The sequence below is a fragment of the Choloepus didactylus genome, chromosome 2, assembly GCF_015220235.1.
Source record: "Choloepus didactylus isolate mChoDid1 chromosome 2, mChoDid1.pri, whole genome shotgun sequence".
Lineage (NCBI taxonomy): Eukaryota > Metazoa > Chordata > Mammalia > Pilosa > Megalonychidae > Choloepus > Choloepus didactylus.
In genome coordinates, this window is record NC_051308.1 from 228,789,762 (window position 1) to 228,800,443 (window position 10,682).

Genomic DNA, 10,682 nt, shown 5'->3' on the forward strand with positions numbered 1-10,682 from the left:
ATGCTGAGTTAATGAATCTCCGTACTGCATAATACAGAGGTCAGAACTAAAGCGTGCTTTCTAAGATGAAACAAAGGCCATTGTAGCAGAATTTATTCTAGAAGTTTGAGTATTAGGAGACATGTGGAGTTGATGGGAACTGGAACGTGGGTGTTTAGAAATGAAGGTGCCTTTAGTGTTGGTCTTAGTTTCCCAGGGCTGCCATACGGTACCTGAGAACCACGTCACGGGGAAGCTTAAAACAACAGGAATTAAGTGTCTCACACTTCCAGAAACCAGGAGCCCGGAATCAAGGTGTTGGCAGGGCCAGGCTCCCTCTGGAGCCTGCAGGAGAGGATCCTTCCTCACGTCTTCCAGCTCTGACAGTTTGCTTCAGTCTCTGCCTCGTCTGTCATGTGGAGTTCTCTCTCTGTGTCTGTTTCCAGGTCTATGTCCAAATTTCCTCGTCTCATAAGGACACCAGTCATATTGGATTAAGGGCCCACCCTACTGTGGAGTGACCTCATTTTAGCTAAGCTAATTCCATTTGTCATGACCCTGTTTCCAAATAAGAACACATTCAGGTGGGGGGTGGGGAGAAGGAGGAGTGGAGGAGGTGAGGACTTCAATATAAAGTTTTGTTTTGGGGGATGCAGTTCAGCCCTAACAGTGTTGCATGTAAGGGAGGGAGGCATCGAGGTGTGTGAGCAGGCACGTTCAGTGAGCGCTGGAAGCTTGGGTGGCAGATGGTGGATCCTGCAGTTTCTTCTAGGACAGAGTTACCTGCCTGTCTGCTCTGCTTGTAAAGATGTCTCGGATTGAAGGAAAACATTTTGGTGGCCAAGAGCACCTGCCACATTGACGCTACAATGGGTCCCCAAATTAAAATTTTAGAATCTAAAACATATTATCAAATATAAAGAAAAATGAAAAATAAAATAAAAATTAAAAATAAAGTATATTGTGTTTGGTGAGGAGGTTCCTCCTTTCTAGGCCCCTGCTGGGATCCATAGGAGTCTTGTTTGTTCATCATTTAGACAACATTGGTTCTGAGGATACTTTTTTTAATGCAATTTTATTGAGACACAATCACATAACATATAAACATTCAAAGTGTACAATCAGCTGTTCACAGTACCGTCATATAGATGTGCTTTCATCACCACAATCAAACTTTGAACATTTTCATTACTCCAAAAGATAAAATAAAAATTAAAATAAAAAAGAACATCCCCAACATCCCATTCCCCCTCCCCCATTGTTCATTTACTTTTTTAAAATACAGTTTAATTGAGATATAGTCACACACCCTATAGTCATCCACAGTGTACAATTATTCATAGCAACATCATACAGTTCTGTGTTCAACAGAATCAATTTTTGAACCTTTTCCTTACTCCAAAATAAAAATAAAAGTAAAAAAGAACACCCAGAACTTTCCATCCCCTCCATCCCACCCTATTCTTCATCTAATTTTGTCCCCATTTGTCCACTCATCTCTATACGCTAGATAAAGGGATTACGAGCCACAAGGTTTTCACAGTCACACAGTCACACTATGCAATCTACATAGTTATATAGTCGTCTCTGAGAATCAAGGTCACTGGGTTGCAGTTTGACAGCTTCAGGTATTTCCCTCTAACCATCTGAGGATAATTTTTTAGTACTCCTTAATACGCCGTTACTATCCCTAGAAAGCAACACCTTTCCTCCAAGGTAAACCTAAGTAATTTACCAAGAGATGTGGAAGGAATGTTTATCTTGACATGCAGCTTCCCCAAGGGTGGGATTTGCTGGCTCTTTGGCATTGCTCAGTTAGCAGTGGACATCTGTTTACCACAGGAACTGTGCAAGAGCCCGTCTGTCTCAGGGAAATGGCAGGAAGACTGAGGAAGGGGGACGGCTAATTATCAAACTTGGAATTGGGCCAGGCCAACGAACATCAGCATCTCCTTGCCTCAATTCTTCCACAAGGCCCTTGGAGACTCTCGAAACCACAGGTGGTGAGGACACAGATGGAGGCTGTAGATCCCACCCCAAGGCCTCAGTGCCTGTGGCCTTGGCCAAGTGCACCTTGACGGGAAGCCCATCCATGCCACCGAACCATGGGTGTGGGTTTGAGCAAGGTTTCCTTGAGATTTCTCTGTGTGTTGGTAAGCGACCCGCTTCTACTCTGGGTGAAATAAAACATCAGAGTCTGGAGTGATCTCGGGAGGCTTAACTGCTGCCCATGATCAGACCTGTCCAAGCAAAGGAAAAGCTTTTCTCATTTGATCCTTTTTCGGAAAGCTGGTTCACCTGTGATGTGTGTGTTTGCACATGCAGGATAATTGCCCTCTGTGATAAGCCCAGTAACCACTGATTTATCCATTCCAATTCAGGACCAGAACTTCCAAACTTTACCAAAGGTTAACTCACCTGGCCCAAGAGAAAAGACTGGAGAGGGAGCAATTTTGATTTACAACAAATTATGAAGTGAAAACCTATGACGGGTCAGTGCAAGGTGAGTGCCGCAGAGCCCTGGACTGGGAAGGAAGCAGTGCACAACCTGAAAAAGTACAGTGGAAGGTAGTTGGAGCTCCTTCTTGGCTTGTATTTGCACTACATAAACTTGGAAGCCAATTTCAAAGAAAATGCACAGAAACAAGCTTCAGTCTGTAGCAAGGCTTGCTAATGCACCCTAGTTCTGTTTAAGGCATTTTAGGGGAAAATAATATGCTTGCTCTAAAGCTTGAGTATTTCTGGTGAATTATAAAGGCTACTTACCAGCCACATGTCCAAATAACTTGAATCCTTATTTTTCTATGTATAAAAATTATACATGCTTGGCATGAAAAGAAAAAATCAAAGCTGAATGAAGTAAAAAGTCAGTTGCCAGTTTTCTCCACAATCTTCATGCCATACCCAGTGGCTTCACGGTAAGCAGTTTGGTGTATGCGTCTTGATATTTTCGAGGCATGTGCAAATTTGTGTGTTTTTTTTTTTTAAATACAAATAGAATTATACTTTACATTGTTGTTCTATGGCTTGCTTTTTTTTCATTTAACTCTGAATTGTGGCTGTCATTCTAGATCAAGCCAGATTTACCTCATTCGTTTTCAAGGCATCCCATTGTATATTTGTACCATAATTTATTTAAAAATTCTTTATTGTTGGACATTTGGGTTTTTCCAGGTTTTCACTATTGTGAATAATGTTGCAAGCCTTTTTTATATATCTTTGTATACTTGTGCAAGATTATCTTAGCATGGTTTTCTAGAAGCAGAATTGCTGGGTCAAAGGATATGGATATTTAATATTTTGATAGACAATGCCAAATAATCTTCTAAAAAATGGCCTGATTACATTCTCACCGACAGTGCATTGGCATGCCTGTTTTCCCACATCCTTATCAATACTGGATATCAACAAGCACAAAAAATATTTTCCTAATCTCAGAGATGATTTTAATTTGCATTTATTTCATTATGCCTGTATCATATGTTTATTTAATGCATATTTTTCTGTGAACATTTTGTTCATATATTTTGTCCATTTTTCTGTTGATTTTTTTCTTACAAGTTTGTAAGAGCTGTTTGTATTAAGAAAGTTAGTCCTTTATTAAAGGTATCGAAAATATTTCCCCCCAGTTTGCTTGTTCCTTGCATTGCTATGGTGTTTTATGCCATGAGATGCAAAATATTTATGCAGTAAGATTTATTGGTGCTTTTCCTTTATGGCTTTTAGGTTTCCTGTCATGCTTAGAAAGAGCTTCCTCATTCCATGGTTTGAAAAAGTCTTACTATCCTTATAATACTAGTATGGTTTCATTTAAAAAATTAATCATAAAATATCTGACATAGAAAAGAATATACATAATGTATATATAGGCTTTAGAGGTCAATAATAAACACAGGCAAACAAGACACTCAACCTAAGAAATAGAGTTTTCATCTTTACATTAAAAAAATCCATCTGTAATTTGCTTTCGTGTTTTTTTTTTTTTTTTCCCCTGTGTTGCTTTTGTTTTCTATATAGCTATCAGGTTGTCCCAACATTATCTATTGAAAATCTCTCTTTTCTACTGGGTTCTTTTAAATAATGGTATTAAATTTCTATTGTGACCTCTGTACGCAAAATAAAATCATTTCTTACCTGTGGTGAGATATATAAAGAAACTAACAGAAGTCTCAGTTGTTCCTTCTTGATGTTTTCAGATTCAATGACCAAAATAATCCCCATTTCTAAAGCTTGCTGAAAGGAGAGTAAGGAAACATTTTTTAATTTCACAGGGGGAAAAAATAAGATATCTGATCTCTTAAATGTGAACAAATCATTTGACTTGTTTCCCCAGTTTCCTGACCTTTAAAATGGAGATAATAATAATACACCTCATAGGCTATTGTGAGGACTAAGTGGGCTTAGGAAATAATGTGCTTATCATGGTGCTTAGGATATAATAAGCATTCAATCGGTGGCTCAATAATTGTTCTTATTACGATTGTTATTGTTATTACATTATCAGCTTCTTGAGCCTTGGAAGGGAGGTCCTACTGACTGGCTTTAAGTCTGAGCCACATTCTTGCCTGGGATTATTATAGATAAACAGATCTAGTTTGCTAACCGTATGATCCTGATACTATAACATTATGCCTTGTAACTCTGTAGAATTTCAAGACTTCTAACGTAGTATTTTTATACATAAATGAAAATGGTGCCAATCCTAATACTGCAAATGTTGTTTCTTAATCTTGAGAGCTTCTCTCCTTCCTGCTGAATGGTGGGGCAAGATTTAGAGGCATCCTCTTGAAACAGTGTCCACTCCCCCATCACAGAGCTTCTATCAATGTACATTTTGATGGAAAGTGAAGCCATCTAACTAGTGCACTTTTAACACTCCTTATTTCCAAACTGATGTCAAAGAGTTCCACTCATACCTTGAAAGCAGTTTATTGAATTTAATATGTTGTGAATTCAGTTTTCACATGATCAGATAGTTAAGGAGCTATTAACTAGTTCCCCCATTTCATTGATGAAGGAATTGCAGCAGAGGATTTTTCTTGCTGAAAGTTACTCAGAGATGTGATAGCCCAATCGTTTGTTTCTAGATCTCTAGGGTCACAGTACAATAATACCTGATAACCCAAATCATTCTTAGAAACTGTTGAATGTGGAAATTATAATCTGAATAGATATTCCAAAGTGAAAATTATCATTTTTATTTGAAATAGATGAGTTGATTATTTTGAGCTACTGCTCTATCAATTATTCTATTACACACAGTTCTTAACTCCTTTAGGAAGAGTGTATGGTTTAAGGACCAAGGCACCCATAAGCATTTACAGTATATTAATAAACCAACAATAGGTTGATGACTCACCCTGGATTCATGCCAGTATCTGTGTAGGAACTCCATAAACATGATATGCATTTCAAAAACTGCTAATCATAATTAAAATCAACAAACCCTTCAATCTTAGAAATTACATTATATGGAATATAAGCATTTGGCCGATTCCTTCCCTTTCTCCTCCCCAGTGGAATCACAGACCTGTAATTATCAGTTTTTTTTGGAAGCGGGACGCAATTTCATGCTCTTCAAAGAAAAAAAAGGTGATGCTTGACTTTTTTTTTTTTTTTTTGTAGATTTTTTTTCAAACTTACAGCATAGAGTCGTACACAACGCTCATCTCTTTCAAATCCCTCCTTTATACCTTGGTAACACTTTTCAGGTTTTTCTACTTTATTGTTCTTTCCAGATAAGCAGCGCGGTTTATCAATTTTGCTTTTCTCTGACTTAACTTTTCGTCAAATATTTATTTTTAAAATGGCATAACTGCTCATCAGAATTTCGAAAGCGCCCTTACTAAGCGCCTCCCCAGGGTTAGGAATCCGCGACTTAGGTGACCATGACTGAAAAGGCAAATTGTGACCATGGCAAAAAGCAAGACCAACTTGACTCTCGAGTGCCCTGCCCCCGCGGTCTTGAGGCTCGGTGCCGCCTGCCCCGGCCAGGGACGCTGGGGTTGCCGGGGGTGTCGGGAGGGGCGCGGCTCGCAGCTCGCGGCTCGCGGCCCGCCGCGGGGAGAGTCCGGCTGCACAAAGACGCGCCCCTCGCCCAGCTCCCGCCCCGCCCCGCCCCGCCCCGCCCCGGCCGCCGCCGCCGCCGCCGCCGCCGCCGCCGCCGCCGCCGCCGCCGGGAGCGCGCACCCCCAAGCCCCCGGCCGCCGCGATCCGCAAGCTCGGCCGCTCCCCCTCCTTCCCTTCGGTTCATTTTATTAGAAAGAAAAAAAAAAAAAAAAAAGAAAGGAAACAAAAGTCCCGCCCCCTCCGCCCGGCTTCCGCCCCCGATTGGCCTGGCCCCCGTGCGGGTCATGCAGGGTTGCACCAATGAGGAGGCGCGATACTGCGAGGTGGGCCGGTCCCGAGCGGGGAGTGGGCGGCCCGTTAGCGCAGCAGCCGCGACTCCGCCACCATAGCGGAGACGCCGCTGCTCCCACAGACGCTCGCGAGTTGTCCCCTGCGCTCCCAGCTTCCTCTTCCCGCACGCCCCGAGACGCTCGCCTCGCTCGGCTCCCCGTCCCCGCCTCCTCCTTCCCTCCTTCTCTTCCCGGCTTTTGCTGCCCACATTGTCTCCTCCTGATTTTCTCTCCCAGTTAAGGAAAAAAAAATCTCCATCATCCTCAGGGAGCCCCCGCGTCCTCAAAAAACAAAAACCAGTTATGCTCCTGGGCTCCCGAGTCTGAGGGATCTGCCCGACCGAGGAGGAGGGAGGCTAGTTCAGAGCCGCATTAAAGGTCACGGGAGGGAAGCCCCCCGCAGACCCCCGTTCGCGTCCCAACGGGCCTGCCCCTCCTCGGCCCTGAGCCCGGCGGCCCCGCAGCCCTCCTCGCGGGCCTCCCGCCCCGTGCCCTCCACTTTCCGAGCTGCTGGGCCACAAACACATCTTTATTGATGGTGTAGCGCGTTGGGGGAAGGTAAGTCTCCAACTTGCCTGCGCCGGGTGGGCTGGTTTATTTTTTCTGCCCCTCAGCCTGGGTACGGGGTGTTGTGCGGGCAAAGAGGGTCGGTGGTGAAATCACTCGTCCAGTGGGAGCCCAAAAAGACGAGGGGACCGCGGCGAGGGCCGGGAAGCGGGGTGGGGGTGGGGGCAATAGAAAAGGGCCAGGGACTTCCTTAGTCCTTTCCCGGGCAGGTAACTGTCCAGCTTGCCTTCTGGCTCCTGTTCTTTTTTGCTGCTTCTTCAAGCTCTCGTTTTACTTGTCTGAGGGTGAACTGTTTTATTATGCGGGCTAAATTATTGACTGAACTGTGGGAGGAAAGGAAGTCAGGGATTGAAACTAAATTTCTTGAATGTTTGTGGATTCGGGGGTCTTGGGGGAGGACTTTTTTTTAGAGTACCATTTTCACATTAGGGGAAGATTCCTCTCTGTATTGTAAATCTCAAGTTCTCTGTTCTGTGTACAAAATTAGGAAACCAAAAATCATTTGCAGCCTTATGGAATTCTTAAGTATCATGCTTTAAGTTCTGCTCTCTGATGGCTAGTGGCTTCTATGATTATTATTATTTTTTAAGGTTAAGGAAAGAAAAGTAGTTTTGTGTAGAATGGGGCGTCTGTGGGAGTCTGTGTGTGGAGAGAGAATTGCAGGTTTCCTTTGAAACTGGTTGCTTGAGAAGTTGCCGAAAGGAAAAGAAAATGATTCATTGTTGAATTGTCATTTCCCTCTGCTGCTTTTCCAAGGTTTGCTTACCATTTTTCTGAATTACAGACTTCAAACATTGATTTAAGCAAAATGTGTCCTTGAGAGACTGGGTGCTTTAAATGTTTCAGTATGTGTTGCTATTTTAAGGAACATTTAGAAAGTAGTTTTGTATGAATCCTGAAATAGCTTTCCCCAAAGCAATTTTTTTTTTAAAAACAAAAAGATAACTAGTAAAAGGAAACTTGGTGAATTACAAAACAGACATTTTAATGTAACACAAATTAATGCATCCTATGTTTGGATTTAAAGCAGTCTTAATACTTGCTTTACATTTAAAGAGAGACCTTTTTGTTTGGTGTACACTGGTTTCTTCAGGCTCAGTCTGTTGGGGGAGGGGAGAGAGGATGGCTCAATACAATAATAAAATCATCTTTGGGTGGGTATTTCCTCCCATGGATTTGCTTGCTGAGTTAATTCTACTTTACATTATAAAACAGTTTTGATTTTGGTGGCCTGGGCTGGGTGGAAAACTGGCTTCCAATTCTCCTGTTGTTGAGGTCGAAGGGAAAAGAGAGGCGCGCGCGTGCACACACACAACACACACACACGCGCGCGCGCACACACACACACACACACACACACACACACACAATACCAGGCTGAAGGCTCATTGTTCTTCCATACACACATTCATTCTTCTCTCCCATATTTGGGACTAGGTTTGCACAGACAAACAGCTCTTTTTGGGAGGGATAGAAGAGAAGCTGGGGGAAGGGGCTGGGGGAAGGGAGGGTGCTTTTCTTTCTCAGCTTTCTTTCACCCATCTCATGTCTGTTTTTTTTTTTTCCCAACCTTGCAAGAGCTGCAGAAGAGTACATTAGAAACTAAAGGACACTCAAAAACATGTTTAGAGACTCCTCCTTTGCACCTCTCTTCCTTTTGCAGCCCTGTTTCTGCTGCTTGCTTTTTCTGTAGGTAAAGGTAAAACCCCACCTCCCATGTTGTGACCCTACATTCAGCTTTCACTGCTTTCTTATTCTTCAATGCCCTGGACTTTGTTGGGGACAGTAATTTGTTCACTTGACTATTATTGTAGCAAGTGTGACCGGTGCCGCCTTTTCTAGGTGGAAATAGATTGTCTCAGTTATCCTGGAGTTGATAATATCAAGACATATTTGAGGTTAATGTATGGCAAAATGATGTGTGCATGTGTTTTGAGTTATTGCTATTTGATGGTCAGGTATGCTGGCTGTTGAGCTGTCAGTGTTTTTTTTTTTGTTGTTGTTGTTTTGTAAATAGTTGTAAGAAAAAGGTCTGTTTTCCTGCTTCTGGGGTTAGTGTAGAGGTCCTTTGATAACCAGACAAGGAACGGGCTGAGAGAGTACACCTGCCTCTGGGCCAAGGATGGAGGTTGATGTGGCTTAAGTGTAGATTTTGGAATAGTACCTTCTACTGGTTAATTGCTGCAGAGGAAGAGGATGGGGGCAGGGATTAACGGCTGATGCTTTATGATTTTCTTTTGAACACACTTGTAGTGCCTTTCTGCAAATGCCACTTCCCTGAGCTGCTAGTACAGATGCCATTTGACAGGCATGGTTGCATCAAGGCTTTGTAACATTATTGGCTGTGTCCTGACAGTTTGTTCTGTTATCAGAAATATTTACACATTGTGACTCCTTTGAATTGATAGTCTTCTTTCATGAGAAATATAGTTTGTCTTGAAATATTAAACAAAATAAGGGGGAGGTCATTGGCATTCCTGGTGTGGAAACTGAACACTTACGAGCAATTTTTAAAGACATTTTAGTATCGTTAGTAAAAAGTTAAATAGACCTACACAACAGAAAAAAAATGCTAGCATTGGACAGAGAAATTTTCCTTAGGGATCTTACCAGGAAGAGTGGGGTTGGGATGACGTTTGAGGTGCAGAACTCTTATTAAAATAAGCAATTTTGCATACATGATACTGTTGCATTGTAATAGTGTTGTTTTCAATAGTCCTGAAAGCATAAATTGATAGGATGACTTATTCTATGTATTGTTTTTTTTTCTTTTTTCTTTTTTTTAAATAACACTGGAGGTGAGAGAAAATGTGAAATGAGTGTGTGCACAGATTAACATGGAAGAGGGCCAAATTCCTGCTCAGAGGCTTCTAAATCAAGGTGCAGTTTCAGAGATTATCTGCTTGATGAACACATGGAAGGATTACATCCTAACCCATCTCAATTGTCTTAATGAAGTGAACTGTTGGGGGGGATTTGCAGTGGTAAGGAGGGCCCTGTAGGATACACATCTGTTCCATATGGAATATTCTTAGGAATGTGATTTTAGATTCACTTTGTGTTCAAACCTTAGTTATCTCTAAGGTTGTGTGTCTTTTACAGTGAAATGTGAACAGTTCAAAAATACTATTTATTCAGTGGGAATAGAGTGAGGTAATTTCAATCCAGTATATCCTTTGCCAGTGTTTTTTTGCAAGGAAACTGGAGTAACTGGAATAAGTTCACAGCAAAAAGGTAATCCAAATCAAGGAATAAAATCACCTGTTGGTTTTTCAATTTTGATTTATTGTTGGTCAGAAATGTTTAAAAAAATTGGGACAGTAATCACTGTCAGGTCTTGCAGTAATTGAACCTAATGTTGAACAGAAATATGTGAGATGCTGTAAAAAGACACACATACACAGCATGCCATTTTAAAAAGCCGTATATGTTGAATATTATCATGAATTTAGAAAGGACCCATTGCTTTTAAAATTAATTTTGAATCTTTAACATCTTGTTCAAATCTCAGTAATCAGCAAAATATTTAAATAGTTAAATAAATTGTACATAACAAGTTCTTTTGGGAATAGTATGCTTTCCTACTCACTGCTTTTGGCAACCTCTTTTGCAGTTGATTTAAATGTTAAAATAGCAGAAAATTCGGATGTTTAAGTGAGTCATTAGTGAAACAGCTGTGAACGTCATTAAGCACGTATATACACACCCTAAAACAATATTTTATTGTCTTACATAATC

At 41.6% G+C, this 10,682-nt stretch overlaps 1 long non-coding RNA gene across 2 annotated transcripts; it reads right to left on the minus strand.

The window, feature by feature from the left end:
* Positions 1-1,825: 1,825 nt before the first annotated feature.
* On the minus strand, positions 1,826-5,786 carry LOC119520559. 2 transcript variants are annotated; one of them, XR_005214194.1, is made up of 3 exons: positions 5,510-5,786; positions 4,114-4,212; positions 1,826-2,219 (listed from the first exon to the last, which is right to left on the minus strand). It is a non-coding gene; the product is annotated as an uncharacterized LOC119520559 (long non-coding RNA). The 2 variants fall into 2 exon arrangements; XR_005214193.1 differs by having other exon boundaries at positions 5,623-5,636.
* Between the last annotated feature and the right edge of the window lie 4,896 nt (positions 5,787-10,682).